At 43.8% G+C, this 20,176-nt stretch overlaps 1 protein-coding gene across 5 annotated transcripts in view; it reads left to right on the top strand.

Annotated features, from left to right (window-relative positions):
• ncam2 (neural cell adhesion molecule 2) overlaps positions 1–20,176 on the top strand; it is a 327,503-nt gene that overhangs the window by 202,509 nt on the left and 104,818 nt on the right. The window contains exon 1 of one of the 5 annotated variants that reach the window (XM_084347064.1): positions 12,825–12,843. The exons of the other annotated variants lie outside the window; for them this stretch is intronic. The gene's annotated coding sequence lies outside the window, so the exon portion shown is untranslated. Of the gene's footprint in view, positions 1–12,824; positions 12,844–20,176 lie in introns of those variants that run through there. 5 annotated transcript variants of the gene reach the window in all.

Consider the following 20,176-nt stretch of genomic DNA (forward strand, 5'->3'; position numbering starts at 1 on the left):
GTCCCTCTTTACGTTTCATAGACGGCTAATGTCCCCGGCTCACTCGTTTAACTGCTCACACGCAGGCGCCTCGTCGCTAGGCTTACTTACATTTGCGAAAACACCCATGCAGGCAGGCAAATACACCTGGAATATAGACGAGCGCGAACACACGGAGGACCACGGCGAGCCAGGTTTGGGTCAGGTGGGGGCTTTCTAAGCAGACGGACGCTCTGTTAGGTCACAGAGTCACAGCTAGACGAGCACGTCTGCAGCAAGTGGCAGCCCGGGCAGATGGTCATACACGTCCATGGGAGTTATTAGAAAAGATTAAGTAAAGTGTGTTTGCTAATTTCTCACACTTCTCTCTAATCTCCCCTGCTCTTTCCCCCTCCCTTCTTCTTTTTGTCTTCCGTCGACTCATTCGTCTCGCCTCCTTTACCACCTACATGTCTATTACCTCCCCTGTTTTTAAAGTTCACCTTTTCCAGGAGTGAGTTCTGACTATTCCAGCCCGCTCCCCAGTGTGCCATTGATGCACGTGGTAGGCTTTCATAGCGCAACATCAATCACCGGGCTCTGCTTTCAGCGGCCCCGGCGCTTCAAAAAGACGGGCCCGTGTCAGTGTTACTTTTCATCCTCGACAGGAATAAACTCAAATCGTTTTCAATTTCAAATTAAGGCTTTCAGGAGGAGAGTCGTCTTGCTAAGAAGTTCTCTTTAATTCTGTTCACGCTCCCACAAAGGAAATGAGAAAATGCATCATTTCAATTTGCTTTAAGGGACGGATCATTTACTCCGCAATATTTGAAATACTCCGAGTATTAGCCTAGTTTGTTTGCAGGCACACATGACATAGTTTCACGTCTTCTCCCTCTGATGTCGACGTATTTGAAATGTGTGTTTTGCCCGTCTTATGAAAAGATATTTTACTCACGCTATCGGCGTTGATGGGTTTGTCGAATCATCCAAAAAGATAAGAGCTTTCTCTCGCTGTGAATCTTGTTTTTAGCACGGGGGGATGAAGGCAAAGCTGTGAGGCACGATCCATCATAATGATACTTAACACATCTGTGCAATATTAAAATACAGGTTTTTCTGTGATATCATAAACATAAGATAAATAAGGAATTTGTTCAGGGTATTACGCTCCAGGTGAGAGGCTGTCGGTAATGCTTGAAGTGTTAAATGTGTTTACACATCCATGTTGTCGTCTGCCCACGTCTCACAAAACACATTAACAATTCCTTACAGAAGATTCTGCCAAATCTTGACATTAGTTTGGAGACAATGAAATGAAAACCATTTTTCCTCAGTTGGTGGGGTAGCAGTTGCTGCTAATTTAACGTGGGGTTCCTCTTCAAGGGTGTTGTTTAGATGTTCCTGTGACATCAGGTTCAAAAGCTTTATTTAAGTTCTTTTTCTGATTCTTATTTCATCATTTTTAATTTAAATGTGATTGTGTGAGTATTAACTACAACCCAAATTTATAAAAAAAGTTGAGTGTGGGGTCAGGATCAGGGTTAGGGTTGGGGGTCTATAGCATAAATACAACAGAAGGTGATAATTTGCTGATCCTTTTTGACATATACTCAATTAAAAACAGTACAAAGACAATGTATTTCATGTTTTACTGCACCAACTTAACTTGTGAATATACACTTGATGCCAGCAACGTAATTAAAAAATCTGGGACAGGGGCAACAAAAGACAAGGAAAGTTGTTGAAAGCTCAAAAAATACTTCTCTGGAAGATTCCACAGGTAAACGGGTTCATCGGTAACAGGAGAGGCATCCTAGAAGGGATGAATTGGAGTAAAGTTATATTCATCTGAGGTCAATCTGAGTTTATCCTCAGCATAATAACTCCACTTTGACTGTTTATCATTTAGAAACTTGCATTGCTGGGTACTTAGACTGAAGGCGTTAATTGGAAAAGTACTTGCTGCCATCGTCGTTCGCCCTCTTTGAAGCAGCAGCTCCTGTCAGTGGAAGGACATCCTAGCTCGCGGTGGCGTTGCAAAGTGCAAAATTCTAATTTTGTCTGACAACATTGCAATAACAAGTCTTTTTGGTGTCCATACTGAATCCAAGACCCACAAGCAAGTCAGTAAAGAGGGAACTGGGCCACTTCTTTTCTGTTTACAGAACTGTTACAGAACATCTCGGCTGTTTAAACAGTCGCCAGTGAACCTGAAAACAGCCCAAGCACTGTCGAGGCACTGCTGAACCAGCCACGGATCCGCCAGCCCGTGTGAGACAGACTCCAGTTGATGTAGCCATAGGAGACAGCTCGCTCTGCTCCTCTGCAGTATCCATTCTTCTGCTGCTGCTGGCTGCTCAGCAGCAGGGTGGTGGCTGGCGGCGGGGGGGCTGTAGTTTTCCAGCCCAGAGAGGGATAAATAAAGCGCTAGACAATAGAGTCACTCTCCATGGACTTCAGCCTCTGGGCGAAGCTCCAGCCACACCGGCCAATCGCTCAAATGGAAATTAGGAGCAAGGAGACAGATTGTGAATAGTACATTTACTCCAGTCGGCCCGGGACAGATCGATGGACCAGATTACGCAGGGTGAGGCGGCCCAACGACAGAAATTGGGGTGAGGAGGGCAAGAAGTGTGTTTGAGTGTGTGTGCATAGATATCATATGTGCTTAGACTCCCCGTAACCTCATAAGGGCCAAGAAGCCACTCTCAGGTCACACATCCAGTGGCATTTACTTTGTTTCTTGGCGATGGCTCTTTCTCGTCCTCCGTCGTCTTTTGCTTACAGTCGCTCTGAGCCCCGAGCACACACACAGTCAAGGCCAGCCACTGGAGAAGCTGCCTCTGCTTGCCAGGGGGCTGTCACCAAGCAGAACAGCCTTAAACAGGGACATTGTTCGCTTTGTCCCCCAGGCAAGAGCACTGTTTCAGCCACCCGAGCGCAGCGGTAAACACATCCAAAGGCTTTGCAGAAGGTTTAAGGAGCGGCACGGCGGGAAAGGATACAAAGAATTAAAATAATTAAATTAATGATAATGAAGGAGCTAGCAAGAGTAGAGCCTGTAATCAGTATTCAGTGGCCTGTTTTAAAGGGCCACTTGGAGGGCCCATTGGGGTTGTGTATGAGTGTAAACAGAGAGTGTGTGTGGCCACTCTGAGATTGCAGGTAATGATTGCACTTTCCGTTCTGGGTGTATTTGGAATAAAGTGAGACAGAAAAGAAGGTGATTGCTGTGTGGTAATGGTCCAGTCTTTCCTGCCAACCAACAATTCTGAGGTTGTTGAAAACCAAAGCGGGGTCTCGGGTGTTTCGGAGACCGTTTCCTGCACACTGATGACTTTTAAAGACAGAATTTTTCTTTAATTGGTTGATTGGCAGACTCCCAGGAAAGGATGGGGAGCATAGGTTCAGTGTCGATGATTTAGTAGCATCTAGCAGTGAGGTTGCACACTGCTCGATGGCCTGTAAAAACGTGAAATGCAGAAGGTTCAGGGGCATTCAGGGCTACTCTGTAGATATAAAAGCCACATTTTCAGGTAACAAAATCACAAATATTATTAGTCTCAGGTGATTATACACTCATGAAAAACATAATTGCGAATATTTTATTCTTTTTCTGCCAATAAATTCCCCTAAATCTTACAAACTGCACCGTTAAATCCACCTGAGAGTCACCCACAGCCACACAGCAGCAGCAGATCATATCAGTAAAGATGAACGCCTGAGAGATATGGACATCAGGCCATGAGGGAGAGTACAGACAGAGGGAGGCAGACCCAATAGTATGCCACTCTCCTGTGTTTGCAATGCATACATCACTCCCGTTGTGGCGCAGACAACCTTCTGCCACCGTTATCTTCACGAAGAGCCCAGTGTTTACAGCCCCTCTCATCCCCACATCACAGGAGGAGAGGGGGGGAAAGACTCCCCTCCAATAAATTGTCCCTATCAGACCGCGGCATAAGTTGCAGTTGCTGCATCAGATTTAGTGGTGTCACTAGGCTCTAATGAATTCTCCCCGCTCGCCCCCGCATGTCCACTGAGCCTCGGTAGCAAGTCTTTCCAATCGGCTGGGCCGCTCTGTGGCGAGCTATCGATAACGAGCCCTGGGGGGCTTGCCAGTGAGCACGGCGGGGCCCGGTAATGAAGGAGTCCAGAGCTCTGCCGAGGAAACAACCGGCGTAATGAGAGGAGTGCGGCGGACAAAAAGGTTGCAGGGGTTGCTCGGGTCAGTGCTGGAGGAGGTGCAGCTTGAGTTATTGTGAAAGACAAGCTCCTGGAGATACTAAGGAGGGGTCTGACAGTCTGCGCACGGTCATGTATGTGAAGGCGAGCATGATGTAGGCGTTGTTTCCTGTCTGCGGCGTGCTGCATTAGGGCGGGTTACCTTCAGGCGATGATGATTGGCAGAAAAGGGCTCGCCTCCATCTGTTCAAACAGTGCAGACGTTAACCAAACATTTGTTGTTTTCTCACAGAGGGCAGCGGTGGAACAGACTCAGCTTTGGCTCATTCTCTGTTGAGTCATCCCACCAGCAGCCTCACATTATACCACTCCTGTCTTTTCAAGTCGCTGGCACCGTGTTGTTCAGACTTAATGGTCTGATTAGTGATGTGCAACTCTTGAACGATTCGCTCCATCTTTGGGTGTGCCGATTCACCCCAGCGAGTCGTAAAATGACTGATTGAATGAGCCATTAAGAGAATTGTGAACTATGTCGTGTCCATTGAACACTGCTAGAGGGTGGGATACAGTTAATCATTAGCTGCAATTGGACAAGAGGTTGGCTTAATTGAAGTTGCGACTACTTTTTCATCCTCTTTCACAGGTTAATGGAGGTTTGCCCTAATGCCCTGGCCTGGCCGGGGCATTTCCTTGCAATGGCTCTTTTTTTTTTGTACTGTGATTAGAAGAAATGCGGTGGTTAAAGGTGAGAAAACAAATGATCAATTTTTAAACCTGAACTTGTCAAAATGTCTAATCACGATGCAATTAAAAGAACAATATCCACATCATATCCACACCGGGCCATCTTGCGTATCTCCCCCTAAGCAGATTACAGCTTCCATTAAAACATCATCGACCTGCAGTTTGTTGGGCTTTATATAATTGCCTCCTCAATCTCCACACGGCCCGACTCTTATCGCTGCTGTCACACTTTCAGGTCTGAGAGGTCAGCATGTTAATTTTGAACAACTTCGGCCTCTTTCACACCACAAAGTATCTCGGTCAGCACGACCAAATAGGACATTATAGCAGCATTGAACAATCCCTGCTCAGTCTTTATCTGTGATATCTGTGCATCCCTCTGTTAGTGTTGGATCATTCTGAATAATAGGTTCGAGTTCGCAGGCAGTAATTCATTTCGCAATCACTATTAATTACGTGGATGTACGTGTCTCCCCATTAAACTCCATTTTGTAGCATATATTTTGCACTCTCTGACTGAAACGCAGCCTCCCATTCCTCTCAACGCCTAGAGTATGAGATGAAATTATACTAACAGATGATGAAAGAGAAATGCTCAATGCAGATTGATGTTGTGAAAAGAGAACCATCGGGGAAATAGAGTATGTAGGCATGATCCTGTGAATTAGGATGAAATGGAAATCCAGCTCTGTGGTTGTTATCCATTTAGCACGAGCTGAATTGAAATGGGTTAAAGCTTTAATAACCTGGTTAAATCCCCACTGCGTGCTTGCCAACAGGCATGCATGCTCTGTTTTGACAAGTGTCAGCTTAGCAAATAATCCACAACAATCAGCCTGTAAACTTAATTACAGTAGGCTTATCAAATGGCCCCTCAACTGTGAGTGGGGCAAGGTTAAGTCATGCTCTCACTCTGCTGGCCTTGCTTTGCTTTGTTCATTCACAATGGAAAACATTTTGTTGTCACAAATCTGTAGAATGGCGGTTCATGATGAAGTGTCCTCAGACAAGATACCAGTGTTGTAGTTTACACCACCTAAACCGAGACGAAGCCATGACCAAGACCAGAGAGTATTGAGACAGAGACAAGACCAAGACTTTGAGAGATTGAGACCAAGTCAAGACCAAGGTGAAGGTAGGGTGAGATCAAGTCATGACCAAGACCAGAGTGTATTTAGACCAAGACAAGACCAAGACTTTGAGAGGTGAGACCAAGTCGAGACCAAGGTCAAAGTGTATTGAGACCAAGACAAGACCAAGACTTTGAGAGGTGTTATGACCCTGGGTCATGGTTTGTTTATATTGTGTGTGTGAATATATATATATATATATATATATATATATATATATATATGTATATCCACTGCTATGTCCCTCCTCCTCCTAAGGTGTGAGCAGTCTCCTCTGAGTGTGTGTGTGTGGGTGTGTGTGATTGATGGCAGGTTGGACGTGCTGATTGGCTATCCCTGGCTGATTGACCAAGTCAAGACCAAGGTCAAGGTAGGGTGAGATCAAGTCGTGACCAAGACCAAAGTGTATTGAGACCAAGACAAGACCAAGACTTTGAGAGGTGAGACCATGTCATGACCAAGACCAGAGTGTATTAAGACCAAGACCAAGACCAAGACTTTGAGAGGTGAGACCAAGTCAAGACCAAGAGCAAGGCGGCGTGAGACAGACACCGTCAACAAGTGGTCGTGAGACAGAGGCCGATCTCGATTACGACAACACTATAAGACACTGGACCTAAAATCGTCCCTTGCGGCTGCTCCATTGCTGCATGAGTGTGCTTATGAACAGTCATTGCTCCTGATGAGCAGGTGGCGCCTTGCATGACAGCCTCTGCCACCACTGTATGAATGTGTGTGTGAATTGTTGAATGCTCACTCGTGTTGTAAAGCGCTTTAAATGGTTGGTAGGAATAAAAAAAACGCTATACAAATGCAGTCCATTTACCATTTACAGTGACCCTAATTCAGCAAAGAAACAGCTGAATACATTTTTTATTCACTTTTTATGCTACTGAAGTGTCTGAAGTCAGTGCATCCTTAACTCTCTGGCAAGTGGAGCCAAATTCAGGCATTATATTCCCGTCTGCAGTGCATGACCAAACCTTATTTTGTGTGTCTGGAAAGGTGGGTTGCCCATTAAAAGGCCCCTTCCGGCCACAGATCAGCAGGCTTTCAGGCTGCGCCGCGTTAGCTCTGCTCTTAACTGTCATTCACCTTAATTGACCCTGCTCATAGAGTCAAGTCACAGAGGCAGAGGTCCAAAATATTCTTGATCCAACATGAAAAGCCCAGAAATGTAGAAACCTGGAGGGCAGTCTGACTCTTGACCCGGTGTTAGCAGGGTTCAGAAAACCAAAGCAGTAAAAAGTTTAATCTGAAGTTTATGCGTCGACTGTGGATTTGTTCACCATGTGAGCTGAGAATGTCAGCGCATTTGTGGTGCGCTGAGCACTTGGCTGCTTTGGCCTCATTTCAGGGATTGATTATTCTAACCGCACACAAAATTATCATCGAAGCACCAATCTGTGTCTTGTTTCAAACATGCAAACAAGGGTCTTGAATCAATTTTAGCGTGGAAGCACATCTTCCATTCCATCCGTTAACTTTCTTTGGCAGTGTTGCCCTTTTTGGATGAAGGGCACGGGGCCATCGTTGTAAATCAGGATTTTTTAATTAATCCGAGTTTCCCCATCCATGGGCTTCGAGTAAATCAAAGATCTTCTCAGAGCTAGATGCTTTATAGAAATGGAGGCCCATACTCTGTGAAAAAAAGCCAAATAGAATCAGAGGATTAGTGGTAAATAACAATTATTGTATTATATTACAACTGAGAAATTTAATACACCATGATACCTGCAAAAATGTGAGTGACCAGCAATAATAAAGTCTTGCTACGAGACCTTAAAAGTCATTATAAAATATTTTATAATGAGTTACATTTATTGTTATAAAGCATGCAAAGAGGATATAACTATGATTATATGGCGCTGTAGGCGTAAAACGCATTTTAGTATGCACATACATATACACATACACATGGGCCTTAATAGAAAATCTTACCAAATTAGCAGTCTGGGATGTTTGCATGGGCCTACATAAAAAATTAAAAATTGTTTCTGAAATTCTGAATTATGCAAGAAAATAACTTGATTACAAAACATTACCTCATTATGACCGTGGACATATTGACTTGTAGCTTCCAGCTTTGTTAGTAGCCGTTTATCCATCTTATTGACACTCGGCCTCGGAGTGATGAGTATCATATTGTATTTAATTTCCTGCCTGGTTTGATCCTAAGCGGCGGTTTTGATTTGCAGCGGTCCTGTCAGCTTCTGTACGTCTGTGAGCAACATCCAGAATAAAGCCACAGTGGATTGCGGTTGCAATTGATCCACTACATTAAAACCAGCGTTAATACCACCACCGCATTACTGGCTCAACAATCATACACAAGCTTTTTCTTATTGATTTATATAACACATACACTCTCCTCGTCAGTAGCCGCCGTACACATGCAGTACAGCTATACATAGCCACAGAACACCGTGCTATTGCTCACATTTGACGGATGGATCTCAGAGGTAAGAAAACTCCCATTAGATATTGTAAGCTGCAGGCGGGGCTGCTGCTGCTGCTTGTTTGGAAGGAGTGATACTCTTCCAGCGGGGAAGGAAGCTGCCATGAGAGAAGAATGCTTGGGACAAGACCCAGTTTCTATGGAAACAAAAGAAATCTGAAAGAGGAGTCGGGGGTGGGAAAAGAAAAAGAGGGGATGAGAGAGAAAGAAGAGGAGGATGTATTGGAATGTTTTTGGAGATACATGATCATGAAAGGAGGCATGTGAAACGCTGCGAATCCGGGCCTCCCCTGTGGTAACCAGTGTTATTTATTCATCAATCATATGCATGGCACAACAGCCCTCATAGAAGCAGCTCGTGGCTCCTTTCATATTCAAACAACCTACGAGAGTATTTGCAGAGCTGATATGGACCTAGCCTGCTCCTGCTTACCTTCTGAACTCTATGTTCTGCACCGTAATTCATCATTATGCTCGACAGAAGCAACGCTTTGCTCTGTTAAAAGGCAGGGACTTAAATTCCTCCTCCGTTTCCAGGCGATCAAGGAGCTTATGCACAACATCCGAGCACAAACATCCCAACCAAAACCAGCCAAACCGCGCTGTTCAGACTGTCATTCACCACACCTCCAGGCTGCGTGTAAACAGAAGCTCTCAAAAAGCAAAAAAAGAAAAGGAAAGTAAGGGAGGAAGGATTCCAGGCAACAATGGTGAAACAGAACAGGCTCAGTATGAATAATTAAACAGGCTGTGCTGTTGATAACGATGGCGTAACCGCAGTTCATTAACACTGAGAAGTGAGACGAGGGATGACTGGAAAAGTGAAATTGAACTCTCCTTTTCATTGATAGTGGAAGTTATTTTTGCCCTGACACTGTAAACAAGAGCTGGTCAACAGCCAGGAACTGTTGAAGTCACGATTTTCACAAAAGGTCATTCCCTTAAAGCAAATCTGGAGAAAGACAGTTGATTGTTGAGTGTCATTGTCAGATACTGAGGCACTTGTCTACTTCAGCTTTAAGGCGATTCTGGAGAAAGATAGCTGATTGTTGAGTCTCATTCCAATGTCATCAAATACTGATCCTTTGGGTCGGGGGGTCGGGCCAGCCATCAGCCCAAAGCATCATTACTGGACAACTTGGGAATGAGACTTAAAAATCAATTATCTTGCAAATTGCACCTTTAAAAGACTGCACAAGACCCCTTTCTGGCTCAGTCCTGCATGCAAATACCCACACAGCTCCACTGATATATACATTATCAACAAAGCCTCCAGATTACTGCTTTCTTAGAAGTCCTCCACAGGCACTGATGCTGCAGCTCATTTCCAATGCTAATCAGAAATGAATGTGAGAGAATGTGCTCTTTTGACTTGTGTCTGCTCTTTCCTCAAACAATCGCTGCGTTGCGTCAGAGCCGCCCAGGATGCCCATTGTCTCCAGGCCACTTTGCTGCAGCTGTGGGAGCCCGCAATGCCAACCCTCCCACGTGGTCCGACAACAAACACCATTAGCAACAACAACAACACCGACAGCAGGGGGGTAAAAAAACAAGTGAACCCTTTGGAGAGACTAGGGATGCATTTGCATCTTCTGCAAACCCAACGGGGACTCCATCTCTAAATGTTAGCACGGGTCTCTGCCACTTATTGTGCGGAAAGAGCCTCCACGCCTCAATCGTCAACACAAAGGGTCGTCACAGTCAGCGAACTCAACGCTCACCCACCAGTCACCTTGTGCAATTAAATGCAGAGTGGGAAATGGGAAAATAAACAACAGAAGTAACACGAGAGCACTGTGTTATGAGTGTCTTTTATTCAAGTGTGCTTGGAACATATAGCTAACCGAGGCACTTGAATGGATTCAACAACAGATGTTGAGTGCTGTGATATAAGCAACAGACAGACCAGTGACAAATTTAAGGTAATCTCTAAATGAATGAGTGGAGAGGCATAGCAAACGGTGGCTCTGTGATGCTGTCATGCTGGCATGGTTTGGGTCCACTTTCTGGGGGATCACCTTCATATTGTAATGAGTCATTTCTATCCTGATTGGATTGGACTTTCAGGGACCTGTACTACGAAGCGAGTTCAACATACCAAGGTTATTGGTCGGCTTCACTTACCCCAACATTGATGATTACGTTAATCGATCGCACAAACTCAATAAGTTAACCCAGGTTTTCTGCACAACATTAGATAACCACTGGCAGGTGATGTGAATAACCTTGATCATCTCCTTTCCATGCAATGTTCTGCCGGGAAATCTTGGCTCTTGGCATTCCTGTGGACCCAGTACACCGTTTTTTACCCTGTAGAAGAATAATAATGGGTGCAGCCAGACCATTCTTTAGCGTTGATGCAGGTCTAGTTAGACAAATCTACACTCAAAGTTGTAAAGACGATTTGTTCGCTTCCAGTTTGTCATAGAAACTTTGCAGAAAGTGCGGCTCCAATGTGTACCTTCTGAGTCATGATGCCCAAGGTCAAAAGCTTGTTCCCTGATGGCAGCACAACAACTTTTCAAAATGTTACCCAGCAGCAAGCCAGCGGTCACTGTGACACAGCAGCCACCAGTGGTTCTCTATAGTATACATGTATCTTAGTGGGATACTCTTAGCAGGCTGCCAGATGATGTGCAGTGACGGCCACCACCAGCCTTGGTTGCTGTGACCTGTCAGTACATCCAGCCAGTTTCCAACCCCCTCCCCTGCTGTACCACTGCCCCGCTGCTCTGCTCCCACTCTACTGGTACTCTTTCAACGCTACCCTGCTGACTTTCATGTCACCTTTTGTTGTGGATCACAAGTAGCAAAAATTGCCCAAATGGATGTGAAGCATTTTGCGATGAAGCTGTGTCAGCTTGGTGCCAACGCTTCGGCCTGCATTTATGAGTCATTTCCTGTCAGCTATCAGATACAGGTTCACATATCGCATCACCCCTGCACTGTCCTCTGCAAAGGAAAGCAGGGGACTAGTGAATGCGGGAACCCATCAAAGTTTAATATCCTTGACCAGGATCAAACAGACCCTGATATATGGCCTGAGAGTGTGTGTCATTAACTCGAATGAGCGGAGACGAGAATCGTGGGGGCACTTTTACGAGCACATCCGACCCCCTCCTTCTTCCTTTCTGATTTAGAAAGCTGACATGAGTCAGTTGGCTTTGGAAGTCCATTAAAACTGGAGTACCTGCGCCAGAGCTGAGCTGTGATATCCTTCTCTTTCACAGTTAGTGCCGGGTGGAAAATTGCGGTTATTGTCACTACATTTTGATGCATTTCTGTTGACACTGAGCCACTTTATTTGCACACAAACACAGCAGAGTTGGTACATCTGCGCAATGGCAGCGCTTATGACACGGCCTGTCACTTTATTCATGTCCCAAAAGTTATCTTTTTTTTCCACATGCTCATTTATATTCATTTCCTTTTTGGTATTTTCCCCAGATTCAGTTTAATCAAATTCTGCTTCTCATGTGAACATTATTGAAAGCATTTCATTTGCCAATTAGCCAGCTGCTCCCCAGTTAAATAATGAATATGCTAATTCTAAAGCTGGGGGATATGTTGTCTTTTGAGTTACAGCGGCGACAATTATCCAAGTCAGGGATACTCACAGTGGTGCACTGTATGTGTGTGAATGTGTGCACAGTCAGACTATACTGTAAGCTTATATGTCTGTTTATGTAGGGCAGTGTCTGCGTGAATGTGACGTACTGCGGCATAGATGTGTACACAGATATGAAGCTTTCAATGGGCCTGTGGGTGTCGTGTATGTGTGTCTAAGCATGTTGGGGAGGAATGTTAGTTTTAGAGGAATGCTTCCCTCCATGCATATTGATTTGTTTGCCTACCTTTATCTCAGCGGGGCGCTGAGTGCATGTTCCTGACAGTTTTAATTGAAAGCCATGCGGAGCCGAGCCTATGTATGCAGATACACACCCCGCTATCATCCATCAGCTCGGAGGGATGGGTGTGAAAGAGGAGAGCCGGTGTACTCGCCCATGAGCTCGGTGACAGATTCGTCTTTAATGTGCTTACTGCAATACTCAGTGCCACAGCATTTGGAGCAGTCATTCAATACACATGTACTGTACCTTTGCACACACTGATCCGCCAGCCTATTAATTATAGCTGTCACCTACTTACGGTAAGTGACAGCTAAAAAGCCCAAGAGCCTCTGTCTGCCTGTCTACTCACGCATCCATCCGTTCATCGTTACTCTAAATCAATAGGTTTCCTATTTAACTTTTGACTAAATCTGACCATCTTTGTTTTGTTTTTTTTCCAAGGATACAGCATCAGACTGACTAATGAATTGACCTTTAGCCACACCACAGGAGGAGCCAGTCTCCCATGACCAGAGTAAGGGCCAATAATGATCTCACAAACACCCAATCTAGATGAAAGCATTCAGCCTATTAGAATGTGTCATACCTTTTTGTTTGCCTCTGACAGATAAGCCATCCAAGATGTGTGCAACATCAACACGCATGATACATTGATGTTTAGCAGCAGATTAAAGTCCCTTCGGGCATACAGAGAGATGCGTAGAAAAACATCTTTTCAATAAATAAAGACTAATCGATACATGCTCACTACGGGCTCTTTAAAAATGTACCGCAATGTCCGGGAGTGTTCCCGTGTTCAGCATGGCAACTTCGACTGACCTGATTTATGGCGCACTTCAAAGTCGCTACAGTCACATGAGCATTTTTCATGGTGGTTGTAAATTATCCATTAACATAATGGATCCCTGCATCAATCCCTGATAAAGGTCTCGAAAGGCTGTCTGCAGAGACTACTTGTTAGGCAGGCTAGTGGAAAGCCTCTAGGGTTGGCAGTGTCAATCTGAGGGTCCAACACCTTGGTCTCAACTGCAATACCTCAACAATTATTATATTAATTACAGTTAAATTATATGAAGATATTCATGATCCCCGAAGGATGGATCATTCTGACTTTGGTGATTCCCTGACCTTTCTTCTAGCGGCATCAGAAGAGTTGCATCAAGAGTTTGATTTGTGGTTCAGTGAGGTAAAATATCCAAACACGATTGAATTGACTGTCGTGGAATTTTCTACAGATATTCAAGGTCCCCTGATGATGAATTGTTATGGCCACACCTTGACTCACCTTCATCAGACCCAAATTTCAGTTTGTTCATGACATTACCTTTGCTCTCTGTTTTATTTTGTTTTTAGTGCTAATTATTAACAATGCTTACAAACTAATAGTTGGCATTAAACCGGTTGAAGATATTCATGGTGCCCAGAGGATTTATCCTTGTGACTTTGGTGATTCCCTGACTTTTCTTCTAGCCGCATCAAGTGGTTCAGAGTGAAATATCTGGTGAATGATTGGATGAATTGGCATATTTGCTACAGATATTAAAGGTCCCCTTGGGATGAACTGTTCAGTCTCTTCAATGTTCTGATTTATGGCCAAATACTAGTGGAATTAATTACACTTCCTTTGGCTTCTGTTTTACTTTGTTAGACAAAGCTAAACAAAGATGTTTTACCTGGCAAAAATGACCTCTGGCACGCTGCTCATGCACTCTAAGCATTTTAAAAGGGCTGTCCCAAAAACAATTTTGGGGCTTCAAAGCTTCAGCTACAACTACCCACAAATATTCAAAGCTTTTGGGGGATAGAGGAGCTCAATTTCTTGCTCTTTATCGGTCTTTTGACTCTTTTGTCGTTGCGGCCGACGATATGTCTGCTTCCCTTTCAAAAGAAAAAATAACCCGAAGCATTCGAATACTGATTTGAATGTTGTGTGCCATGGCGAAGGCTAAACCTTTTAAAGCTTCAGAGTATCGGCTCAGCGTACGTGTTATGTCATATGATATTTGAATATTTCAGTTTGTACACTGACAGAATGTTAAAAGAACAAAAAAAGGCCATAAAAAGAATTATGTCATGATAGCATCCACAATCCCATGCTGCATAAAAGCTAAATAGTTTAAACATTTTTAAAATCTGTGCATTGCTTGCAAAAAAGATATCAGTGCCTATTGACTGGACTGACATTGCCTCTCAATCCCGATGTAGAAATAATGTGTGACAGCGCTGGAGGGGTCAGGAAGAAGAGAGGGAGAGAAAGTTTTGAGTAATATTTATACTGGCGTGATTTGACTCCATGGCGCCCGGTCCTGGCATCCTAAATTCCTGGTTGGCCAAGCCTCGGTGACAGTTGGTGGCAGCTTCTGTCAGGAGCGCCGCATGGAAAGCCACGAAAACTGTCAGAGAGAGCAAGAGGAAGAGAGAGGGGGAGTGAACAACAGACAGACATGATATCCAAAAGGAATCAGAAAAGGTGAACAGGCAATTCATTGCACAATGAAGCAAGAAAAGGGAAAGATGAAAGGCTCTGACTTGAGTAAAATTAAGGGTGATAGGTAGAAAGGGAAATAGAAATACAAAAAGTGTGCTGGAGTGGGAGGAATTGGACAAGCTGAGAAGTGAATAATACAGGTTGAGCCTTTGAAGCACTGATCTTAAGATCAGAGAAGTGAATGGCATTAGCGCCGACTTTTTTTGGTCTGCAGAGCCTAATGAAAAAATTAGCCTCGTTATTAGCCTTGTTCTTTACAGAGGGAATCACATGCTACTCATTACTGGAGGAATTAACATAGGATGAAATTACGTAATATTAATTGACTGTACATGTAGCTCTATACATTATTTCTTGGCTGCACTTTCATGTGAGCTGCATGAAATTTAAATGCAATGCAATCTAAAGCCATACGGCCGCACAACTCATTATACAAACACATCAAAGTCTACCTTATTCGTGGTGCGCGTTCAACGCCTGTTCAATGTAACTGGGATCTAGAATCCAATTCATTCTGAAATCAAGAGCACAGCATTATCCAATTCAGAAAATGAGTATAATTCAGTTTACAGTGCAGAGAATCCCATCTAGCAGGGAATTCCAGCTTTAATGGTCTGGACCGGGATTGTCATGGGACATACCCTCCCAATTAGGAAGAGAGTTGACCTTAAACCTTTGAATTTCATCACAGAAAGGCCGGAAGAAGACGTTTTCTGCCTTGTCCCACTCCCCCTCGCATAATCCCCAGAGCCTCCTCTCTCAGGCCTGGCAGGAGCCAGTGACCTCTCCTTTGTGACTGAATTAATCCGTGGGCCTGAGATAATGGCCATGTCACAGCCACTGGCAGTATGTGGCAGGAGAATAATCAGCCCACCGCCGTGCCATTTCAATCCCTGCGGCAATGATCGCTTCGCCACAGAAAGAAAAAAAAAAAGGCTTCCTTACTCTTTCTCCTGCATGCATGAGATGACAATTAAGATCACAGCCCTTACAGACGTAGCAGACAGGCTCACCTTAGAGATCTGTTTTGATGCTTCGCTCTGGTTTTTGGCACAAGAGGTGTTTTCTGTTTGGAAAAACTTTGCAAGGTGAGGTAAAGGGCTCGGTTGTGGAAAACGTTGCTTTAAAGTTACGTTTGCAAGTGGAGTTTTTTGTAGTCGAATGCGGCAACAGTCAAATTGTTTTTAGAGAATGTACTTTTGTGCTTTTGGGTTGGTCTGACTGGCAGAATTGCATATTGTCAAAGTGAGTCTGACTAGCCAGCTGAGACCAAATAACAGTCTCTGTTCAAAGAACAGGGAGTAGCTCCCAGCTGGGGATGAAACACAATTGTGTATATCTTGTGCTAGGAGACAGCCGCATTGTAAATCTTTACTTTTTGTAGAGGACTTATGCTTGAGCTGTTGTTTGACTACTTTTGAGTCTGAGCTGCAGAAACAAAAAGTTTTGTGTTAGTGCAACAGGGGAAAATGCAGTGACAAGGGCTCTTATGAAAAATCACGCTCCAGTCATCTGCTCCTAACCCTTTGTCCCATAAAAATGAGTTGAATTCAGTACCCTTCCTCAGAGGAAATTTTAGGTCGCTAGTGCAGATGAACCTTTAGTCTCTGAGGAGGAAAGTACAGAAGGAAAGGAAAGTGTGCAGCATATCAAAAGCTGAGGCTCGTTTGTGACAAAAGAAGATCAAAGTGCAACTTAGTCCCTTAATTAAGCCACAAACTGTGTGATTGTTGCAGCCGGGGACTTACTTGACTTAAAAATGTGTGAAGATGTACCGCAGCTGATCAAAGTATCAACTCTCATTCTGCTTGTTTTCACTTTCACTGCAACTGCTAGATCACCCACAAGGCTACTAATCATGCCTGGTGTGAATATTCAGAAGCTGCACAAATGCACACTGCTGGTGCACTAATGAGATGTTATTGAAGACAACTGGTTAGCAACTACTATGCAACTCACAGTCACCACTGTATCATTCAACACACCCTTTCATGTTTAGGCAACAAAACTACTTGGTTACGTTTAGGCAACATAACTGCTTGGATATGTTGAGGCAACAAAACTTATTGGTTAGGTTCAGGCAACAAAACTACTTTGTTAGGTTTAGGCAACAAAACTACTAGGTTATTTTTAGGCAACAAAACTACTTGGTTACGTTTAGGCAACACAACTACTTGGTTGCATACTACGTCACCAGATGTCCTCCTTTGCTGCTGTCATAATTATTATGACAACAAAAACATAAATATTGGTCTTACTGAGACTCATGCACCCATTTTCTGGTAGGGACAGACTGGTATTATTTTCCACCCGATCACCTCATCTGTGCCTGTCCTTTCTGCACTACAAACTGTTCTGTTGGCTAACACTGGTTAACCAGAATCCTAATTATTGTGTGCGTGTTTGTTTGCTCTAAAAATGTTTATAAATGGTATTAATCCCACGAACAGCTGGCAGAGGAGACTGGCTGAACAAAGAAATGGATTACTTCTATTTTTGTTTGCTGCTTTCTCAGAGTGGGGAGAGCGAGGAGAAGGAGTGCAGAATGGTAGGAGAGTGGCATCAAAAGCAAACCTTTTTCTTGCTTCATGTTTTAGTAAATCTGACGGGCAGAACGCCCACATACCTTCGCTGGAAGGTTCCTTCTGCTGACAGTGGCCCACAATAATACTTGGTGTTCGAGGCTGCTATGCCTAATCATGACACTCATCCTCTTTTTGCGTTTTGCTTATTTTGATTATATGGCCTGAAACTGCCAATTATCTTTAAAAAAAGGCAAAAGAAAACTCATCAGTGTTCAGGATTTCATACAATGAGCTCTTTTTCATGTAGAGATAATGATTATTCATGTCGGTAAGTCTCCTTATGACGACTTCTGTACACACATTGCATTGCTCATCTGTCTGCTTCCTACAAATGTCGGACCTTCAGTCTCCCACAACCTACGAGACTTCCCTCAACAGTGCCTGGAAATCAGATACTGCCTCCAAGGCCTTTAGGTTTTATTACTGAATCACTCTTAGCCGAACTCAATCGAGTCACCTCCTCCCACAGAGGCGAGCAGCCTCCCATCACTCGTGGGTTCGCCCATCTCAGTGTGCTTACAGAGGGCCAGTGGAAATAATCAGCTGAGCTCAGCCGGCCCATTGACGAGATCAATATATGATGTTTGTTTGGATGGCAGGAAATTTTGTATTTCACAGGGATCATCTTAAACAAACCTCTCGCCCACTTCTGCTCGAGTCCATTCTATTAATGACAGAAAAAATGCTTTGACTCAGCCATTTCCAGATTATTATTGCTGTGACTGATGCGTTTGTGTCTATTGTGACTATTTGCAGAAAATGTGAAGGGAAAAAAGACAGCTGGAGCTGCAGAAGCCTTGAAACCTTCTCTCAGCTGCTGCTCAGAACAATGTGCACCTGTGAATAACACAAATGACATGTCTGTCCAAGATGCTACAATAAAACCTAAGTGCAATCAGACGCCTTTTGATGCCACGTATGCCGACGACATTAACCTATCATTTTAACGTGTCCTTTATCTGTTGACCTGTAGAACACTGTTTTGAAACTCAATGCCACAATGATGCATTGCTGAGCGACACCAAAGTGGCAGGGGCGGCCTCTCATTAATATATATTTAATTAGCTTGTCTGTATTCAGAAAAATGGCCGGTCATTTTAATTGGCTTTATTACCATAATTATTTGACGGGAACCTTTTCGTCTTGATGGATGACCTTATTAATAGGTAGAAGAAACTGCCACAATCCTTGGAAACGGAGCAGCACAAGTTACTTATTAACACTGTCACCACTGCTCTACTTATTTTATTCACCTTAAATGCTTACACCTGATCAACACATCAGTAACAATCAAGGCTGACGTATAGACTGGCTTGCTGGATTGATAGACACCTTGATTTCGATTGTCTCGGCATAGTTGTAAATAAAGTCCTCTAGCTCTGCATTGTCAAGTCCTTGAAGATGAAAGTGGAATAATCACGAGTTGAAGGCTGAAAAAGCACTTTTATCACCATAAGAAAAGGTGGATTCTTTTTCGATTTGCACATTGTGGTGAATGTATGAATAAAGTGCCCAGTTCTGAGAAAGAAAGACTGTGTGGGAAGGAATGGAAGTCAAACGTAGGGCGGTGTGAAGCAAATCATCCTGTCTGAGTGACATACCTGGATTTATTGCAGCCCGAGAACTCTCTCGGCTGCTTGCTGATGTCGGCGTATGCAGAAAACCGCACTCGCTGATGTTGCCATATGCAGACACAGGTTGCAGCCCAAGGAAAAGGAGGGAGAGAGAGGGTAAAGAAAATCGAGGAACAGAAAAGGCAGGGTGACAGAGGGAAGGAAAAATAAGACTAATAGATTAGACACAGGACTCAGAAGTGCAGCGATGATAAGAAAGAATAGAAAAACATCAAAGAAATGGTCAAAAGCTTCGGTATTATTTCCTTTGGAGCATCATTCTATTTTGAAAAACTGAATGGGGATAAGGGCATTATCTTCCACCTATGTTCATCGCCCCCATTTTTCTTATGTTTCCATAAATATGAATACAATCCCAGCAAATGGGATTTACTCTGTCACAGTGGGATGTTCCAGTTTTTGCAGAATCTGGTATAGAAATCACCTCTGTGATGGAGGATAAAGAAGACAGAGGTTATGAGGCAATACTCAGGTCATAATGGAGTCGATGTTTGTCTGAGCGCTACCGTAGGGTGTCTATGAATATTTTTGTGGTTTGCTTTTAAACACACCATCCACTAAATATGTAAATTTGCACACTATAGTGTCATCTAGGGAATCACTTTCCACACTTTCCAGACATTTGACACCTCAAAGCTCTGATTGCAAGGTTGCGATTGAAAACCAGGATTGGAGACCTGGCTGTTAACCCCCCCTTATTTCTATCATTGCTGATGATTGCATTGCCACTTGGAGCTCAGCTTTTTCCCCTTCTGGCAACTAATCTGCCCTCTGACACAGCCGCAATTGTCTGACAGGCTTTCAACAGGTTTAGTGGTCGATGTGTGGACAGAATGGTCCTTTAGGAATATTACCTCTATTGTCAAACAGCTTCTCACATCAACTTCATACCTTCTGATGGCTGACATTTGGCCTGTGATATGAGTTGTTTTGATCAAAGGGATCTCATGGGTAAAACGAGCAGTTTATTCAGCACCTGAAAAAAAAAATCCCCTTGTGACTTTGACAATGTGTTGCCATAAGCGCAAGAAGCATTGTTGGCATTTGTGGCAGAATACTGCTACCAGGGTTTCTGAAGAAGTTCTTCAATTGCCAAACACTGGGGAACAACACAACAAATCCATCAATTATCTAAATTGA

This window comes from Pagrus pagrus (assembly GCF_965226575.1).
Source record: "Pagrus pagrus genome assembly, chromosome: 24".
Classification (NCBI taxonomy): domain Eukaryota; kingdom Metazoa; phylum Chordata; class Actinopteri; order Spariformes; family Sparidae; genus Pagrus; species Pagrus pagrus.